The sequence below is a fragment of the Canis lupus genome, chromosome 38, assembly GCF_048164855.1.
Source record: "Canis lupus baileyi chromosome 38, mCanLup2.hap1, whole genome shotgun sequence".
NCBI lineage: Eukaryota > Metazoa > Chordata > Mammalia > Carnivora > Canidae > Canis > Canis lupus.
Window position 1 is genome coordinate 9,783,928 of NC_132875.1, and position 20,507 is coordinate 9,804,434.

The window sequence follows — 20,507 nt, forward strand, 5'->3', positions numbered from 1 at the left end:
CTGGGCACTTTTCAATTCTGCCTCCATTCTTACTTTTTGCTGGGCCCTCTGAAGTCTGTACTTCATGAGTACGGGCTTCCAGACAGCCAAGGATGCATGGAATGCTTATCAAGGTCTTCAATGGCTACCTCATTTCCAGAACCTCCCTGTCTAGCCCTCTGGTATTTCACTACATCACAACAGAAACTGCAAACTCGGGCTAGGAGAGCCACAGTCTTGTCTTTTCTCTGTTGCTGCTGGGTGTAGGTTTTCCTTTTTCCACTCCAAATAAAGCTAGCCCTCTTCAACAGCAAAGCTACTGTTTTTCACAGACTGCTTTGGTATATTTCTGATTCACATTATTTTTGTCAAATCTGTCCAGCTTTAAAGTTGTTTTAGGGAGATAGGATTTGCTGATCTCTCCATTCCTCTATACCTGAAGTACTACGTCATTCCTGATAGTAAGAATCGTGCTCTTTTCAAGAGATTTTAAAGATTTACCTGTGGTACTGGGTATCCTTCCTTGGCACCTGGTGGTCACCTACACTGCACTGGGAAAAACAGTCAGCTATCAGGCCAGTGTGATCTTAAAAAGAGTCCAGTAAGGAACAAAAGGGACTAGCATTTCAGTTTTATAGGAAATTAAACACAAACATTAGCTTACCAGTTCCATATACCTATATTACCTGCATGGTCTTTTAATTGATAATATTTTTAAAATTCTTTTCAATGCACAACCAGAAAGTCCAAGACTAGGAGCTGGCCTCCTAGTCAGGAATATAGAAAATGCCTAAAGAAAAATGCCTTAAGAAGGAAACACTTTAACAAACATAAACCAGTGAACACATCTTCAACTCCGCTCATGCTGTGGGGATTAGCACAGGTGAGCCCCCAAGACACAACTCCTCCAGTCCCACTATTTTTTTTTGAAAAGACAACATAATCTTTACAAAATGTTGTTTAAAAATAAATTAATAGGGATCCCTGGGTGGCCCAGCGGTTTGGCGCCTGCCTTTGGCCCAGGGCGCGATCCTGGAGACCCGGGATCGAATCCCACGTCAGGCTCCCGGTGCATGGAGCCTGCTTCTCCCTCTGCCTATGTCTCTGTGCCTCTCTCTCTCTCTGTGACTATCATAAAAAAAAAAAATTAAAAATTAATAAATGAACAAAGAGCATCTCCAAGCTTGTCTTTTGTTTTCTTTTGTTTTCTCTTATCATGGTACCACTCAGCTTCTCCGGCAGAGTGAAGCATAATACTTTGGTTTTACACCACTGTTCCTCCATCAGGACTCTGCTACTGACTTGGGAGAGGTCTGAATTTAGCCTTTATATTTAATTTTCCATCAGCAATATCTAAGCTTGAAATTTATACTCTATCAGACTTGAACTATCAACCACGCATTATATCTCATGTCAGTAATTTTAAAAATCATGTATATTTTGCCACTTCAGGGAGATAACAGTACCTTTGTGATTTCTAGTTGCATTTGTATTTTTCTTTACTCTTGAAATTAAAATGGCAAGAAAATATTTAGAAAGTGTTGTCTTCTGTATCGGAGAGATTTTCTGTTTCTTCACAGTATGATATGTTTATAATTATGATTTATGATATATTTATAATCAAGATGCCCTGCACAAAGTAAAAATTCAGATTATCAGTTTAAATCTTTAGGAATAAAAAATTGGATGGGGAAGGTAGGATGTGCTCCAATCATTCCTTAAGCTGACATATTTATAAAACAAAACCATTATGCCATAAAGTTAGCATAGATTTATTGGCTTAGAGGTAAAGCACAAAGAAAAATCTTTTAAATGTGGCCACTAAAAGGTCCCTGTAGTAAAGCATAATCAAGATATTAATCACATTTTTGGTCCTTGACTATTTATCCCTCTGAGTAAGAAAACTGAGGTGACTATTATTCTGTTATGTTGTGCATTACTACACTATTTCCACTACCTGTGAAGTCTGCAAACTGAATCATCTTAAAAGAATTAGTCACTATGTTAAGGTTTTTTTCCTTGGCCTGGGTCCATTCCATGTTTTGCTCTTACTCTAAAGCATTTCCCTCTTCAATGGCAATAAAATAAGTTCAAAATATATACTATATAAGAAAAAGCAGCTAGTTTGACTCATGTTTCTTTCTTATTCCCCCAAACAGTAAGCAGCACCTTTTTCCCTTTTCCCTGCCCTCAACTTCAGGAAACCAGAGAACTTTCTCACTTTCTAGTGCTCCTGCCCTCCGTTCTGGTACCCCTTCTTCTCTGCCAATAATCTCCCTTATTCCCCTTCAGGTAAACCTATGCATACAACAGCTTTCGTTTCCAATAAACCTTTAGAAGACACTGCCAGCCCTAGCCTGTCACAGACATAAACCTGGTGGCCACGTTGGCTGACTACATCACTTATTGACAATCAGCCAAAGGAAAGGGGGCTTAATTACAATGGAAGTAATTAGGTTGGAGATAAACAATTACTTCACAGGCAACCCGAACCATATACACTGCTGCTGAGCACTTTGGGGGCCAAGTCATAAATCGTATAAAGCCCTCTGCACTTAGCACAGCACCTAACACAGGGTAGGTTGTGGATTTAATAAATATTTGGTTAATGAATAGTTGAATGAAGTAGATGGGTGACTAAAGAGTAATGAAGCCTCCTTTCATGTGAGATTGTAACCATTTCCCTGGAATAATCTAGGAAAACACCTGCCTTTTCAGAGAAGTCTGGACTAGAGCTCTTTCAGAATCTTCTTCTGGCCTTTGTAAAGGGAATTCTTTGTTTTTCATAAAGCAGCTCAGCATGACTTTTTAAATCAAAGCCTAACAACTGTTTCTCATTTGATTTCGAGCAAAAGTAAAAGCACGGTAGCCTGTAAGACCCACCATGAGCTCACCTGGTTCCTGATTCTTCCCTTCTTTATCTTTCTGACTTCAACTTTCACAGCTCTTTCTTGCTTCCTTCTTGCACCCATCTTGGCCTTTTGGATATTTCTTGGATGCACCGGACACATACTTGCCTTGGTGCCTCTGTGCTAGCTGCTCCATCTGCCCGGCTATTCTTCTGAGAGATGCACATGGCTCATTCCTCATCTCCTTTAAATGTCGCCTCTGCAGGGAAGAAGACATCACTGATGGCCTGTTTAATACCCACCGTCATGGATCCCTTAAGCTCTTCTCTATTTTGTTTCTTAACACTTAAACCATCTTCTAACATGATGTATAACTTGCTTATTATTCATGTTTTCCTTTCTCTCCTGTGTCCCCACCTCTAGCCTTAAACTAGAGAGAGGGCAGGAATTTTTGCTCACTGCCATGCCAATAGCAATGCCAGGGACACACTGGGTGCTTAATAAATATTTGTCAAATAAAGTACTAGTTATTTTTTAAAAGACTGTATTTATTCATTTGAAAGAAAGAGAGAGAGCATGTGCAGGCAGGTGCACAAGTGGGGGGCAGGGGGACAGAGAGAGAGGGAGCCTGAGCAGGGAGCCTGTTGCAGGGCCTGATCCCGGGACCCTGAGATCATAATCTGAGCCAAATGTAGATGCCTAACTGACTGAGCCACCCAGGCGCCCCAAATGATTAGTTATTGAGTAAGTGTTTGGGGTCAGTAATTGTATTAGGAGTTAGAGGGCAGCCCGGGTGGCTCAGTGGCTTAGCGCTGCCATCAGCCCAGGGCCTGATCCTGGAGACCCAGGATTGAGTCCCACGACAGGCTCCCTGCATGGAGCCTGCTTCTCCCTCTGCCTGCGTCTCTGCCTCTCTCTCTCTCTCTGTGTGTGTGTGTGTGTGTCTCCCTCTGTGTCTCTCATGAATAAATAAATAAAATCTTAAAAAAAAAAACTTAAAAAAAAGGAGTTAGAAAACTAGTATGTTGCGTTTTAATTGTTCCTACACTTGACCACGTATCAGAATCACAGGAAGCCCTGGTTAAAATAGATTCCTGGGCCCCACCACAGAACACTCCACTCAGATAAACCAGAATCAGACTCAGAAGTACATGTGAGAGCTCCAGATGACTGTGATGGAGCCCCTGTTGGAGAGCCCCCAGATGGAGGAAAGAACATGACTTTCGAGTCGTATCTATCTTGCTTCAATCTCTTCTCTGCAGTTTACTAGCTGACTGGGTGATCTTGAGTAAATTACTTGTTGACATTTATTCTCTAGGAGATTTTCCCCAACTGCAAAATAGGAATAAATATTTAGTGAATCAGTGATCGAATGAATGAATAAATCAGAGGTCCTCAAGGGGATAGTCTATAAATGACATGCCATAAGTAAAGGAGGTAGCCCAGGGCTGAAGCATAAGGAGGCATTTATTGAAGGGATAGTCATGTCCTAGTTCCCCCTAGGCATGACTACATCTCACAGATAAGCAGAGGCATATCCTGTCCACATTTCAGTTTTCTTGGTTTGGCAGAACTTGAGCTTACTGGGGCTTCATCCAGACTTGAACTATTTAATCTTTGTACTTGAAGTAGATAAGGGTTGGCTAAAGCTGGCAGGTTATTTTGTTGTTGTTATTGACTTTGGCCAAAGTTTCCACGTCATTAGTTCTTTGGAAAATGTCCTAAGTTTATGTGATGGGTACATTTTGATATAAATACGTAAGTGGTATGTTGCCAGGGGTATTAATGAATGGTTGTGTTTGAAATGATCCTGTGTTCTCTGGACTCTGATTGTGTCACTCCAGAGGATTCCTCTTAGGGTTTGGGAAACACAAAAAGAGAATTCATGCACTGTTTAAGAAGAAATGCCAGGGTTTATGAATGCTCATACAAAAAGTAGTTTTCCTGCAACTTTGAAGTTTATTTTTAAAGAATAATTGGAGTGGTCTTTTCCAGCATTAACTAATTCATCCGTAAGTTTACTTTGATCCTTCTCTGACATAGCCAATAACAGGGAACATTTTTACAGGATTATTTATCTTTCTTTTTTTTCTTTTTATAAATTTATTTTTTATTGGTGTTCAATTTGCCAACATATAGAATAACACCCAGTGCTCATCCCGTCAAGCGCCCCCCTCAGTGCCTGGCACCCAGTGACCCCCAACCCCCGCCCACCTCCCCTTCCACCACCCCTAGTTCGTTTCCCAGAGTTAGGAGTCTTTCATGTTCTGTCTCCCTTTCTGATATTACCCACTCATTTTTTTCTCCTTTCCCCTTTATTTATCTTTCATATCCTTTCAGTTTTATTCTAACACTGGCACAAGCAATTTGTTTAACAATGATGCATTTCTTTGCAATTTTATTTTTGTCATTATAGGGCGGACTATTGGATATCTGTTGTATCATGACTAACATTTACTTGCTTATGATTCATCTCTGCAGAAACTCATATAAGAGGCAGGTATCATAGTCTTAATTTTAAGACTTTCACGAGACCTGGATCCCTGACTTCAACAAAAGGAGAATGTGATAAGCTTTTGTTGTTTGAGTGATTGGCTTGCTGCTTTTTATACATGTAATCAAGGAAAGAACATTAGCTAGAAAATTATGGGACGTGCTGTATGTGCCCCAGGTTCACACACATGCTGAGTCAGCCTTTGGGCATCCTTTCTCTCCTGGCCAATGTATTGCCATTAACATTCTTCATTTAAGAGCAACAAAAAAAGTAAAATTAGCAAAAGTGAATTGAAAATTTCAATATTAACCTTTAATACAAAGACAGTTGGCTGCTTGAGAACAAATATTAATATGCCCATCCAGACCAACAATAAATTATATATTTCTTAAAAGGCTGTTGGCAGTGTAATGTGTGTAAGGCACTGAAATCATAATTGGCACTACCGTTTTGGCCCTGTGACTGGTTTTACATCAGGGACTTATTTTCCAGTTTTTTCCTCTGAGTTGTTATAATTATTTGCTCTAGTAGGATCTAAATTGAATGGCATGCACAATAAATGTGATCCTTTCTGGAGCTCACACAGGCATTGTAAAATGCAAAGGAAAACAGTGGGAGACATTGAAGTGGTTCACACACTGACCTTTTAAAAACCAAATAGGAGAAAAGACCATCTAAAGACCAGGTTAGCCCAGAATCCCACCCACAGGACTCCAGACTGCCTATCTGGGTTTGCCCAAGCAAACATTCCTCTCCAGGTGTCACATGGAGACAGACTCCAAGATAACGGGGTCAGCCTGGAGTCATAGGTATAAAGTCATCAGGTATAAAGCCATCGACTCTACTTTGGAGAGTCTACGAATTTATTTTGCTCAAGTTGGTACTTAATGTTTCCCTTTGCACTGTAAATCTATGTTAAATAAAAAGGCCTAACTAACAAGAACTTTTTCTGTCTTTTTACAAAGGGCTTTGCAGGAAAAAATATATTCTCAGATAACTGGAAATTGTCAGATGTGCCAAAGGGTAATCAAAACAAAACAAAACAAAATATTGTATCTAAATCTGTATCCTTCCAACCTGTGTTGTGAAAAACCAATTTATCTTTATTTCTCTGACACCATCACCAATAATTAATATCCACCTGTTAGAACAGAGTTGACTCTTTTGTCAATAATGTGGGATGCAGACCTAGATAGAGGCTGCCTCTTGGAAGATTCCGATTCTGAGGATACGGAGAGCAGTGATTAAGAAAAAAAGAAAAAGGTGAGAGACCACTCAGTGAAACAATGTAGCCACAGGGCTCCTGGGTGGCACAGTTGGTTAAGAGTCTGACGTTTCCTCAGGGTTGTGAGATCGAGTCCCACGTAGGGCTCCACACTTAGTGAGGAGTCTGCTTAGAGTTTCTTAACATTTCTCTTTTCCTCTCTCTCTGCTCCTCCCCCCAACTCTTTCTCTCCCTCAAATAAATAAATAAACTTTTTAAAAAAAGAAACAAAGTAACTGATATGCAAAAATGATTGTTTTCATTTAAACATTGAAATATGTGAACATTCACATATAAGTTATATGGACAAAAGTTTTCATTTCTCTTTAGAACACAGCTAGGAGCAAAACTGCTAATAGTTAACTGTATGTTTAATTTTTGAGGAACTACCAAATTATTTTTCAAAACAGCCACATTATTTTACATTCCCGCCAAGAGTATCTGAAGGTTCTAATTTTTCTACCTCTCTTCCAACACTTCCTATTATCTGTGCTTTTTATTATAACCATTCTAGTAAGTGTGAAGTGACATCGCTTTGTGATTTTAATTTATATTCCCTGATGTCTGGTAAGTTCCTTTTGCTTGGAAGCTTGGAAGATTTTTCTTTATTAGCCTATGAGATCAGAAGGTTTGTTCAGGGGACGCCTGGGTGGCTCAGTAGTTGAGCGTCTGCCTTTGGTTCAGGGCATGACCCCAGGCTCCCGGGATTGAATCCTGCATTGGGCTCTCTGCAGGGAGCTTGTTTCTCCCTTTGCCTATGTTGCTGGCTCTCTTTGTGTGTCTCTCATGAATAAATAAATAAAATCTTTTTTTAAAAAAGGAAGTTTTGTTCAAGTTATGACAAAATGTGTCTTGTGTCACCCCATCCTGGAACACATGGAGTCTAAGGATTAGATTCAGCTCTTTCTTCAATATAGAAAAAAAAAATCATTTTATCCTTGATGAATTTCCCATGGTAAATTACTTTCCCTTTTTCATGGGTTTTATTTCTTACTCTGGAATGTATTCTCATGTTAGCTTCCTTGATCTATTCTTCAGGTCTTGGATATTTTACCTCATGATATCATTCTTTTAATATTTTTACTCTTTGTCTTTGCATTGAAGTATTCCATTAACTCCCTCATATTTAAAAATTCAGCAATACTTTTAGCACAATCATCCGATGGAGTACAGCTAAAAACACTGGACAGATATAAACATCAGTTCTAAAGCACTAGAGAACTAGCAAGGCAGCATGAACTTGAGGGAACAAGATATGATACAGAGGGGAAGAACAGAGAGGTGAGTATGCAACATTCATCTCCACTTTTCTCCTCAAGATATTTGCTAGTTTGCAAACCATAACTGAAGAAGTCACTGAGGTGAGCAAATCTTTCAATCTTACTAGGGTGGGGAATAAAAATTTTATTTTATTTTACTTTATTTTATTTTTATTTTTTTGGGGGGGGATAAAAATTTTAATTTGGAAACTATCAAGGGGGCGGGCTTTATTAAACATATAACACTTTTTCTTAGGTCCTTGAAGGGATTCATTCTAGTGTTAGCAATCAACTGTATATAGACAAAATCTCACAAAGACTGAAAACTGATCAAATCTGCTTAGTGTATGATTGGATTACAATAATCTTTCCTAGGCTCACTGCCTAATAAAATAGAGTTAACCCTCTGGAGAAAGATAACATCATTCAAAGCATCAAATTATTTCTCATGTTTTCCTATGAAATATCTGGCATTCCATGGGACAAGACCAAATGAAAATCAAGGAAAAAAAGTAGATAATAGAAAAAGATGCAGGGGCACCTGGCTGGCTCAGCCAGTGTAGTGTGCAAACCTTGATCTTGGGGTCATGAGTTTGAGCCCCTGTTGACTGTAGAGATAACTAAAAATTTAAAACATCTTAAAAAAAGAGAAATGGATGCACAAGAGATTGGAAAATTAGAGTCTTCAAATGTGGATATCAAAATAGTTGTAATTAAAGATCAAGAATACTAGCAAAAAACTAGAATCTCTAGGGGCACCTGGGTGGCTCGGTTGGTTAAGCATCCAGCTCTTGATTTCAGCTCAGGTCATGATCTCACAGTCATTGGATGGAATTGGGAGTAGGGCTCCGTGCTCAGCAGAGAGTCTACTTGAGATTCTCCCTCTCCCTCTGCCTTCCCCACCCCGCCCTGTTCATGCACATACTCTCTCTAAAATAAATCAATAATAAAAAAAGAAAATTGGAATCAATATATAAAAGAAGCAAATTTAAACTCCAAAAGTAAAAACTCAGGAACCCCATTTAAGAATTTAATAAATGGGTTTAATATTAGGCTTCATGCAGCTGAAGAAGATTTGTAAGCCAGAAAATGGAGGGAAATATCCACACTGAAGCAAAAATAGAAAAATAAAAAAAAAAAAGCATGGAAAAGAGGGCAAAAATATATATATGGCACAGTGAAAAGGATTAATCTGTGAACTGGAGTTCCAGAAGAAAAATTAGACAATGGGACAGAAATAATACTAAAATAGGTAAGAGTTGAGAAGAACATAAGTCCACAACTTCAAGAATCACCATGAACACCAAGGAAAAAAAGAGAGAAATTCATAACCAGGGACATCATATTAAAACTGCTACAAATAAAATACAAAGAGAAAAATCTTAGAAGCTAGGGGAGAAAATACACATAATTTGTAAAGAAGCAACAGTAAGACAACTGGAAATAACTGATTATACAAGTCAGTGCACTGACATCTTCAAAGTGCTGAAAGAAAATAAATGCCAAAGTAGAATTCATTATGTAGTGTATATAGTCTTTTTAAAAATTTAAATTCAAGGTAGTTAACATATAATGTAGTATTGGTTTCAGGTGTAGGATTTAGTGATTCATCACTTACATACAACACCCAGCACTCATCACAACAGGTGCCCTCCTTAATCCCCATTACTTATCAGCCTATCATCCCTCACCCGACCCACCTCTCCTCCAGCAACCTTCAGTTTGTTAATAGTTTCTTATGGTTTGCCTCCTTCTCTGTTTTTATCTTATTTTTCCCACCTTCCCCTATGCAGTATATATAGTCTTAAATGCAAAATAAGGACATTTTCAGATCATCCACCACACTCCCCTCCCAAGTAAGAAACTGTCACCCGTTGACCAACTTGAACACTTTCTAACTCACTTTATGATGGAATTAAACTTTGGTTAGAAAAAACTGATAAGAACATTACAAAAAGGAAAATGACAGGCAAATCTATCTTAGAAATAGATGAAAAAATTCTACATAAAATAGTAGTGAAGCAAATCTAGCAATACAAAAAGGAATGGTACATTATGGCCAAATGGGGTTTGTAAAGAACAACCACAATAGAAATTGAAAAATAATTTGAATTAAATGGTAATTAAAATATGACAACCTTTGGAATGTAACTAAAACCATAGGTAGAGAGAAGCATGTAGCCTTAAATACATATATTGGAAAGAAAGTTGAAAGGAACAATCAGATGTCTATTTTAAATAAATACATAAAATACAGCAAATGAAATCAAATTAGAGAAGGGGATGAAAAATAATAAAGGTTAGGGCAATAATTAGTGTAATAGGAAAACAAACATGAAGTCAGAAGGATCAATAAAGCAAAACCAAGATGGTTCTTTCAAAAGGAAAATTAGCAAGACTAATAAGACATTATTAAAGCAAGGTGCTTCAAATTAGCCTTTTGATAAAAGTGGCCATTACTACATTTTGTATAGATATTAAAAGTATAAGAGAAAATTATAAAGGTATATACCAATACATCTGAAAAATTTTTTTATTTTTTTTACATCTGAAAATTTATATAAAAGTACACGTTTCTTGAAAAATATACCTACTGACACCTAACAGAAGAATAAGTACAAAATCAAACTAGTTTTTTACCTATTAATGAATTGGATCAGTTATTAAATAACCTCCCCAAGAAACTCTAAGCCCAGATGGTTTCACTTGTGAATTCTCCCAAACATTTAAGGAAGTAATAAAACCAATATTATAAAAACTTTTCTAGAGAATAGGAAAAAAGGAACACTTCCTAACTCATTTTATGATGCAATTAAACTTTGATAGAAAAACCTGATAAGAACATTACAAAGAGGAAAATTACAGGCAAATTTATCTTATGAAAATAGGCAAAAAACCCCTAAATAAAATATTAGCAAACCAAATCTAACTACACATAAAAAGAATAGCATATCATGATCAAGTGGGGTTTCAATTCAAAACTCATGGATTTTTATAGATAGAAAAATAATGTTTAACATTCATTTACGATAAACACTCTTAGAATCTAGGAATAGAAGGAAGCTTCTTTAATTTGATGAAAGATATCTACAAAATATCTACATCATATTTATTTGTTATCTATTGAAAGATTTCCCCCTTGATATTGGGAATGGACACAGGTTGTCTACTCTTGGCAATTCTATTCAAATTGAACCAGAGGTCCTGCTTAGTGCAATAGGCAAGAAAAGAAATGAAAGGCATAAGAATTGAAGAAGAAGGAATAGAATAAAAAAAAAAGAAGAAGGAATAGAATCACAATATTTGAAAATAAAATGATTTTAAACATAGAAAACCCAAGTGGTGTACAACCAAACTATTAAAATGAGTGAAATTTGCAAGTTTGCTTTATACCGGATCAATAAAAACAAATCATATTTCTATATACTGCAACAAACACAAAATTAAATTTGAAAACTACATTTACACTAAAAAACAGCATACATCTCTGAATAAATATAAAAATATACATGATCTCTACATTAAAAACTAAAAAAAATAAATCCAAAACATTATCAAGATAAACTAAAGTAATCCTAAATAGTTGGAAGAATATATTTTGCTCATTAAAGCAAACATCATTATTGCAATGGTATCTATTGTCCCCAAATTGAACTATAACTTCAATATAATTCCAGTCAAAATGTCTTTTTTTTTTTTTTTTTTTTGTGGCTATTGACATGACGATTCTAAAATATATAAGGAAATTCAAAGGGCTTACAATAGTCAGGTCTAACTATAAGAATAAATACAAAGCTGGAAGTCTACTGCTACCACACCTTGAGACCTATTATAAAATAATATTAATATTTTGAGCCACTGATATGAGAATAGACCAATAGAACAGAGGGAAATAGACTCACATATATATGGTTACCAGATTATGACAAGGGTAACAGGGGATTGGTAGGAAAACATAGTGACTTCAGTTAATGATGCTATGTAAATTGAATATTTATATGGAAAAGATGTGAATCTTGAATCTTGTACCATACACAAAAATAAGTTTTAGATAAAATGTAGATCTAACTATAAAGGGTAATACGTCTAAACTTTCAGAAGTCAACATAGGATGGTATCTGTGACTCTGGTGAGGCAAATATATTTCTTAAACACAATTGGTGCTACACAAAACATGCTAACTATAACAGGAATATTTAACAAATTGGATTAAGTTAAAATTATGAGTTTCACTTCATCAAAAGATACCATAAAAAGAGTGGGATGGTAAATCAGAGGATGGGAGAAAAAATATTTGCCACCCATTTATTCAACAGCAAACTCAGAATGTGTTATTAAATTCCCACAGTTAAATAAATAGGCTATGAAGCCAGTAGAAAATGGGTAAAAGATATGAGCAGACATTTTACAAAAGAAATATCCAAATGCCTAATAAACATATGAATGGGTGTTCAGCTTCACTAGTCAAGAGATAAATAATAGTCAAAGCCTGATGCCAAAAAAAAAAAAAAAAAAGCCTGATGCCATACTGCTACACCCACATAAGAATATCTAAAAAAAAAAAAAAAGTCCAGTGTGTGTGACTTTTGTGTACTTTGCATGAGAGTAGAAATGGGTACAAGTCACTTCAGGAAAAAAAAAAAATGACATTTTATTGTATAGCCAAACGTTAGCATAATTTATGATCTGGTATTTTCTGGATCACAATAGATATTTTTGTACATATATCAGGAGACATGCACAAGAATATTCATGTCAGTAGTGTTCATGAGAGCGTCACATGCACACACACACACACACAAATCCCTTACCTCAAACGTCAGTCAACAGCAGAATGCATATAAATAGGGGTATTTGAACACCATGGAATATATTACACAGGAATGAATTACACTCACTAATATGGATGACTCTTAAAAACATTAGTAATGTTAGGTATACAAGAAAGACCACAGATAAGATGATTTTTATAAAGGCCAGATAACAGAAAAAGTAAGCCACATGTTGAACCTGCTCATGAGCGTATGTGTCTGAGAGTGTGTCATTGTTTTGTTTTGTTTTGTTTTTTTTTTTAAGCAAGAAAAGGATAAATATAAACAGAGAACCTCAAGACAGTGGTTTCTTTTGGTGGCAGGGAAAGGGAATAAAATATGTCAGAGGCCTGAGGGTATACATAAGTTATTGGTGATAATCTAGTTATTTGGCTGAGTGATTGTTTCATTGTGAGATATCCATATAATGGAATATTCTGCAACCATTAAAATTAACATACATGTGCGTAGACACACATACCTCACACAGGGAAACTGAATGATGTTCCTGACATATTATCTGACAAAACTACTACGTTGAACAATATGCGAAGGAGTCTGTTATTTTTTTTTTTAAAGACACACATAAGTGTGTGTGTGTTTGTGTGTATGTGTGTGTAAGAGAAATCAGTGCACACCAAAGTGTTTATTTATAGTGGAGGGATCCACTTCCTTTGTGCTTTTCTGTGCTATCCTATGGTCCTATGGTGATCATACAAGTTTCCTAAAGAAGTATGCGACTTTTGGGGCACCTGATTCTTGATTTGCATCAGACTCTTGATTTTGGTTCAGGTCATGATCTCAGGGTTGTGGGATGGAGCCCCATGTCTGGCTCCACGCTCAGCAGGGAGTCTCCTTGGGATTCTTTCCCTCCTCCTCTCCTTGCCCCTTTGCCCCCCTCCTCCATTCCTGTGGCACATGTGCGCACTTTCTCCCTCCCTCTCTCTTTCTCTCTCTCTCTCTTTCTGAAATAAGTGAATAAATAAATCTTTTTAAAAAAGTAATGTGTCACTTTTCAGGTATTTAATTCACAATCACAACACTCTTCAATGTTGAGTAAAACACTCACTTTTACTGTGGCCATTGTGAGCCAAAGCAACCACAAAATCGAATATTATACATTGAATTCCTTCTCTGTGCAAAAATCAACCAGCTCCCACAGTGGCTGAAATAATTGGTACCACCAACATCCGAACCCATGTACCGTAATGATGTGGCCTCAGCTTCTTCCATCATTAACGTTTCAGCAGCTTTAATTCCTTGCATCTTTTACAATTTGGTATCTTCTTTCCCAGAAATGGAGAAGAAACATGCAGCTGGATAGGCCAGGAGCCTCCCCTCTTAGGAAAATGTGTGTCCTGAATGTAAAGAAAATACAGATACCTCGGTCAGCACCTAAACGTGAAGCCATCTGTTAATTTGGATTTTCAGATCTGCCACTCTCATCTCACGGAGAGCCAGGGGCGGCCAGCAGATCCTCCTGCGTAAGTCTATAAAGCAAACCTCATCACCAAGTGTGGCAAAACCCAGAGATTTATTATAAAGTGATATATTTTCAAAGAGCAGCACAAAGAGTCTTTTAACACTGAATTTGTCAGAGACCTCGCCGACATCAAACAGATGCTTTTCACTTGGAGCATTTGACTCTTAAACTTCAATGTTTCATATGGTAAGTGATTGGAAACTTGGGAACCATGAAGTAATACTTTTCTCTGATTTGGAAAATTTGACTCTTTAACAATGAAACTTTAGATGCATATTAAGAATTACTTTGAGAAGTGGGATAGTGTTTTCTTTATGGAGAGACTATCATTTGGTCCAGTAATATCACTCTTTCAAAGATTGAAAAAAATCTCTAAAATGGATTTCGTGTTAACAAGAGGGTTTTTTTTTAACCCTCTCTGCCCTTCCCCCTTTACACACCTACGTATCTCCTCGATTTCTTCTAAAAATCAAATAAGCACTACATGCCTGAGGCTTCAATAAAAGCCTTCTAACGTGGGTCATTTGATTTTTGGCCTTAAAAAATAAATCATATGCCAGAAGTTGGATTACTATCATGCCATATTCTTGAATAAACATGGTGCCTCTCCTCCACTGAGGCTGTTGCCAATGTTTATAATTTTGCATACATCTTAACCCAGATGCAGTGAACTGGTTATATGGAGCTTTCCTGGTTACCAATCACATTGTAAACCACAGAAAGCATGCAAACTAGAAGAAGAAAAGCCCAGCTTTGGTTTATGGCCCTACTCAACTTTTTGTCCAACCAACTCTAACTCCATCTTGAGCTGGATCATAAGGGAAAGAGCTATTGCTTTTGGATTTAGGAAGTATGCAGTGCCCGACATTCTTAAAACACAGGAGGAACAGCTGGGCCACCCAACATGATCTTAAACCTGTACCATAAATAATGGAGCACAAACTAGAACTTTCCCAAGTAAAGATGTATGACTTTCACTTGACAGATGTTCCTTTATAAGATTTTTACATGGCACTTTTTTTTATTTAACAAATAAAGCAGAACTTCTTTAGTTTGGATTCTATTACTCATTCTTCAGGGGCAAAGACTGAACTAAGAGGAATTAGTATTTACCAACTATGATGTCCTAGACACTGTGACACATGATTTCAAAAATTTGCTTTTTGCTTAAGAAGTTATTTACTAATACTAAAAAGAATAATCTATTGTTGAACACCTATTGTACTGGGCCTGGTACTAGCTGCTTTTTAAAGTAGGTATCATTTGAGGATAAGTACAGTCCTGCCAGAGAGAAAACAAGTTCAGGGAAGATGGCTTATTGTGCCCATGCTCAGATCACGATGGACCCAGAGTTACCACCTAGGTGTATCTCACTTTATGGAAAATGTAAATTAGGGTTAAGTCTACTTGTAAGTCAGGGATTTGTTTGTCATAAAAGAAAGGCTTTTTGGTGTCAGTCATCCCAAGCTAAGGCAGTAACACGGGATTCATAGGGAGGAGGGTTGATGTTCAGAGAAGCAGTAAATAATATTCTTTTCTTCCCCTCTCATGTTCAGATACATTTGAGAAATCAGACCCAGATGGAGATGAAAATATCAGCTTTCTTTCTTTTTTTTATATTAATTTATTTTTTATTGGTGCTCAATTTGCCAACATATAGAATAACACCCAATGCTCGTCCCATCAAATGCCCCCCTCAGTGCCTGTCACCCAGTCACCCCCACCCCCCGCCCACCTCCCCTTCCACCACCCCTAGTTCGTTTCCCAGAGTTAGGAGTCTTTCATGTTCTGTCTCCCTTTCTGATATTTCCCACTCATTTTTTCTCCTTTCCCCTTTATTCCCTGTCACTATTTTTTATATTCCCCAAATGAATGAGACCATATAATGTTTGTCCTTCTCCGATTGACTTATTTCACTCAGCATAATACCCTCCAGTTCCATCCACATCGAAGCAAATGGTGGGTATTTGTTGTTTCTAAAGGCTGAGGAATATTCCATTGTATACATAGACCACATCTTCTTTATCCACTCATCTTCCGATGGACACCGAGGCTCCTTCCACAGTTTGGCTATTGTGGACATTGCTGCTAGAAACATCGGGGTGCAGGTGTCCCGGCGTTTCGTTGCATCTGTATCTTTGAGGTAAATCCCCAGCAGTGCAATTGCTGGGTCGTAGGGCAGGTCTGTTTTTAACTCTTTGAGGAACCTCCACACAGTTTTCCAGGAGTGGCTGCACCAGTTCACATTCCCACCAACAGTGCAAGAGGGTTCCCCTATCTCCACATCCTCTCCAACATTTGTGGTTTCCTGCCTTGTTGATTTTCCCCATTCTCACTGGTGTGAGGTGGTATCTCATTGTGGTTTTGATTTTTATTTCCCTGATGGCCAGTGATGCAGAGCATTTGCTCATGTGCTTGTTGGCCATGTCTATGTCTTCCTCTGTGAGATTTCTGTTCATGTCTTTTGCCCATTTCATGATTGGATTTCAGCTTTATTTCTGATAAGGCCAATTGGATAACATGACTTTAGATCTCTTGATGAAAGAGACTTGCTCTTCCTTTTCAACCTGAGTCCTTGGGCTAGCCTGCCTATGGGAACATCCAGATCTAGAGTAGAATTCCTGCCTCAAGTTGATTTGGGGCTCACCGCCATTAGTGGATCAGTTCCATTCATTTCACAAATACCATCCATGGTTGTCATCCACCAATCAGATAACTCAATCTCCTTCAGGAGTGAGTAAGAGATGGGCAAGCTGCCCATATGGCTATGCTAGCAGAAGTATTTTACAGAACCAGGATGCAAAGGGAAAAGCAGTTCCTTCTGAACATTCTCTGGTACTTTCATTTCTTAACCATTAAACCTAAAGAGGTATGACTAGCCACCACTACACACACACACACACACACACACACACACACACACACACACACAGATTTCCTCATGATAGCCCAGCTCCTGTCCTCATGACGTCCTAACCCCTCTTGTTTATGCACCTCTTTCTGTAACATGTAGTTTAGATTTTGTTACCAGAGTGTGCTGACATGGTCAAGGCTTGTACTAATCAAACTAACTCCAGACTTGATTCTCTCCTGGGATGCACACTATCATTACTCTATTCCTTATTTCAAATTATGTTGAGATTTGTAGTTCAATATAGCTTACCAGAGCAAAGGCACAAAACAAAAGGATATAATAATGGATTCTCTGTGGTTGTACATAGTAAGTCAATGTAGAGATGCCTCAAATTTGAGTATAATGTTTATTTTGTTATCAAATCTGCAGGGAATAATTGTAGTACAAATTTCCTTGCTCTAAGTTAAAATGCAGTACGATGTAACTTCACAATCATTAAATCTGAAAGCCATCTCCCCACTCACACCCCCATTTATTATTGTCACTCCAGTGCCTGGGTAGAACTGGGATTCCTTCAGCAACTACAACTGAACATGGATGAAGTTCCTTTAGGACTCCAAGTTGAGCAATCTAAAATATCCTGGGATGTTAATCCTCTCTACCCAGTGAATTCAAATGCTTCCAAGTTGTAACTTGATTGCCCCTTTCTACCCTATAATTCTGAAGCCATATTGTGATACTGAAGAGCTCTCTCAAGATCTAAACCTCTCCATGGCCCCTGCTCCAGTGTGTTCTTTGTGGCCTATTTTTCTCCTTTAATTTATTGAAGGTGGACATTGGGGTACATGCCAACATTGTGGTCATGAAAAGTTGGAGGCCTAGGGTTCATGAAAGTCCTTGTTCATGGATCTCTGGCAATAGAGTTCCTTCAAAAACTTAGTAGTAGGCTTTTGACCTATTTGACCTATATCCAGTTGGTTCTAATTTAGTGAAACTTGTCAATAATCATACCTAATGTTCTTTTCCAGATAAAGTCCTTAGATGGTTTTACTTCACTTCTTCTTTCTGATGACTTTGTCTCTCAGCTCCAGAGTGATTATTTTAGGACTACAGAAAACCATGAGTGAGAAAAATATATTTTAAAAATTTCATCTTAGCCCCAAAATGAAAAGTCCTTAATCCCCTAGAAAAAGATGAATTGTTTTCTGGCCATAGCAAGGAATAAAAACTTGAACTGGTTTTAATCCATCCTACGTAATCAATGACAACTTTGCATCTGTAATCATACTTTGAAAACCAATCAACAACACCCTCACTCCAGTGAACACCCTTCTGAAAGCCAGGCAACAACAGTCTCAATATTATAACTGAAGATTAACCTCCAACTTCTGTTTCTGAAAGACTTTCAGGTCCTGGCTTCCCCAAATCCTGTGTATCTGAAGCCAATCTCTGCTCATGGACTATATATATCTTACAAGCATAGCTCTCCTCTTCTTCATAAGCAATGAATTCAGGGCTTTGTTTGCTTTTTTGTTTCAGTAGTAAGTGATGGTCTCTTCCTTTGACAGCTATTAGTCACTTTCTGAAATGGAAAAGTTTTACTGAACCAATGTGCCTCAAAAATCCCATCTTTATTCTTTGGGTTCTAAATGTAACTGGATTTTATAGCTCAAGAAGGCTAAGAATTTCTAGCCATCCTGTCCTTTGTTTCTGCAAAGCTCATGCCCAACTGCTATACCAATGCCCTATAATTTAGGTTTTTGTTTCACCATCAATCCCACCCGATACAAACTTTTCTGTATGTTAAGGTAATTAAAACTAGGCTGTTATTATCAGCCATCTCCAAATCTCAGTGGATAATATGATAAAAATCATACTTACCACTCATGCCATAGTCTTATATAGGCTGAATGAGTTCTCCTCGGTGGTATTCTTCTAAGTAAAAATTCAGGGATTCAGGATTCTTCTAACTTTGTGGCTTTATCATTATGAATATCTTCACTTCCTGTCATGTCAACAGGGAAAACATCATGAAAGATCTTACGCCACATTCCAAGGACCAGGCCTATAAGTGATGAACATCATTAGTATCCACATTTCATTGTGGGAAGGGTATGTAACCTTCTTTTATGAACAGGAAGACAGAACAGAATTTGAAACATCTAGGAGTCTTACCACAAAATACCCACTTTTTTTTAAGTTCTTGAAGGTCAACTCAGTTTTCTCTCTGTATCAAGTAAATATTACTCATATTGAGTACAAATCATTGAAAAACAATGAAACTTAGGAGAACTTACTTCTGAAATACACAGTTTAGGGAATTTGGCTTCTATAATTTGAAATCAGAGAGAGTGAAAAGTTATTTTCACCTAATTTCCATCTTGATATTATAGTTCTGTTTATATTTTAATGATGTTTTCAAATAACAATAAATGAAAACAATAATTAGTTCATATGCAAATACATTAAAGAATTTGAACGTGTGTCAACTTAAGCATTTGGGTCATAGTTGTGCTGCTATACAATGAATTTTTACTCTGATACATTTCATAGGAAATCTTTCAAAATTGTGTAAAACCCTAGGTCTATCATTAATCATGAACAGTTTCATTTTAAAGTTATGCCTTGATAATTCTAAGGATTTTTCTATACTTGTTTAAAAACACGTAGTTTCAATATGCACGCATATATAAATTCTGTTTCCTCTAGGCTATTTCCATGGCACATTTCACTAATTTACTGACATTGCCAATTCTTAGGTCCAGAAAGATATACAAAGGAACTAGTAATATCAGAGTTTTCCAGCAGTGATTCTTTTACAACTGCATTATGAAAACCATACAAACACACAACTATAGTGTAGTAAGCTTCAGAGTCCAGTTTATATTTTTCCATATGTTTCAAACCAGGACCTAAAGATTTCTTAGTACATCAAATTGTCTTTTCCCATTTGGAGTCATTGTTTGACAAGTGTTTAATGATAGTGGAAAAAGTGTGACCTTTTTTTTTTCCCCCCAATTAAAAATATTTTATCTTAATGAATCTTTTGCAACCCACTGATTACTGTCTGGTGAGTAAAGAAAAGCCCAGTGATCATATCAAGATGAACAACTGAACAGATTAAATTATAATTATTAGATTAAATGACTGTGGGGAAAATACTGTAATTTAACTTTATTCCAGGCCTAAATATGAAGAGTTAAAATATGATGATGTATTCTAGAAGCATACTTGAAGAACTGCCAAGATTTCCATTATAATCCTACCTTGTCAGGAGTTTATATTCCGTCACATTTAGTTTGGCTATAAATTGGAATATAATACCTAAATCTCACTTTTAAGGTTAGACTTTATCATTTTAAGATGATTATTTGTGCTAGCACAAGAAAACACACACTCCATACTGCAAGTCACAAATGCACTTCCATGACAATATCCTTATTTTTTTTTTTAAGATTTTATTTATTTATTCATGAGAGACACAGAGAGAGGCAGAGACATAGGCAGAGGGAGA

General features: G+C 37.1%; 1 long non-coding RNA gene across 1 annotated transcript; it reads right to left on the reverse strand.

Annotated features, from left to right (window-relative positions):
• Positions 1–2,807: 2,807 nt before the first annotated feature.
• LOC140626886 (uncharacterized) lies at positions 2,808–19,280 on the reverse strand. Its single transcript, XR_012025874.1, has 3 exons — positions 18,875–19,280; positions 13,861–14,014; positions 2,808–3,087 (listed from the first exon to the last, which is right to left on the reverse strand). It is a non-coding gene; the product is annotated as an uncharacterized lncRNA (long non-coding RNA).
• Positions 19,281–20,507: the final 1,227 nt, after the last annotated feature.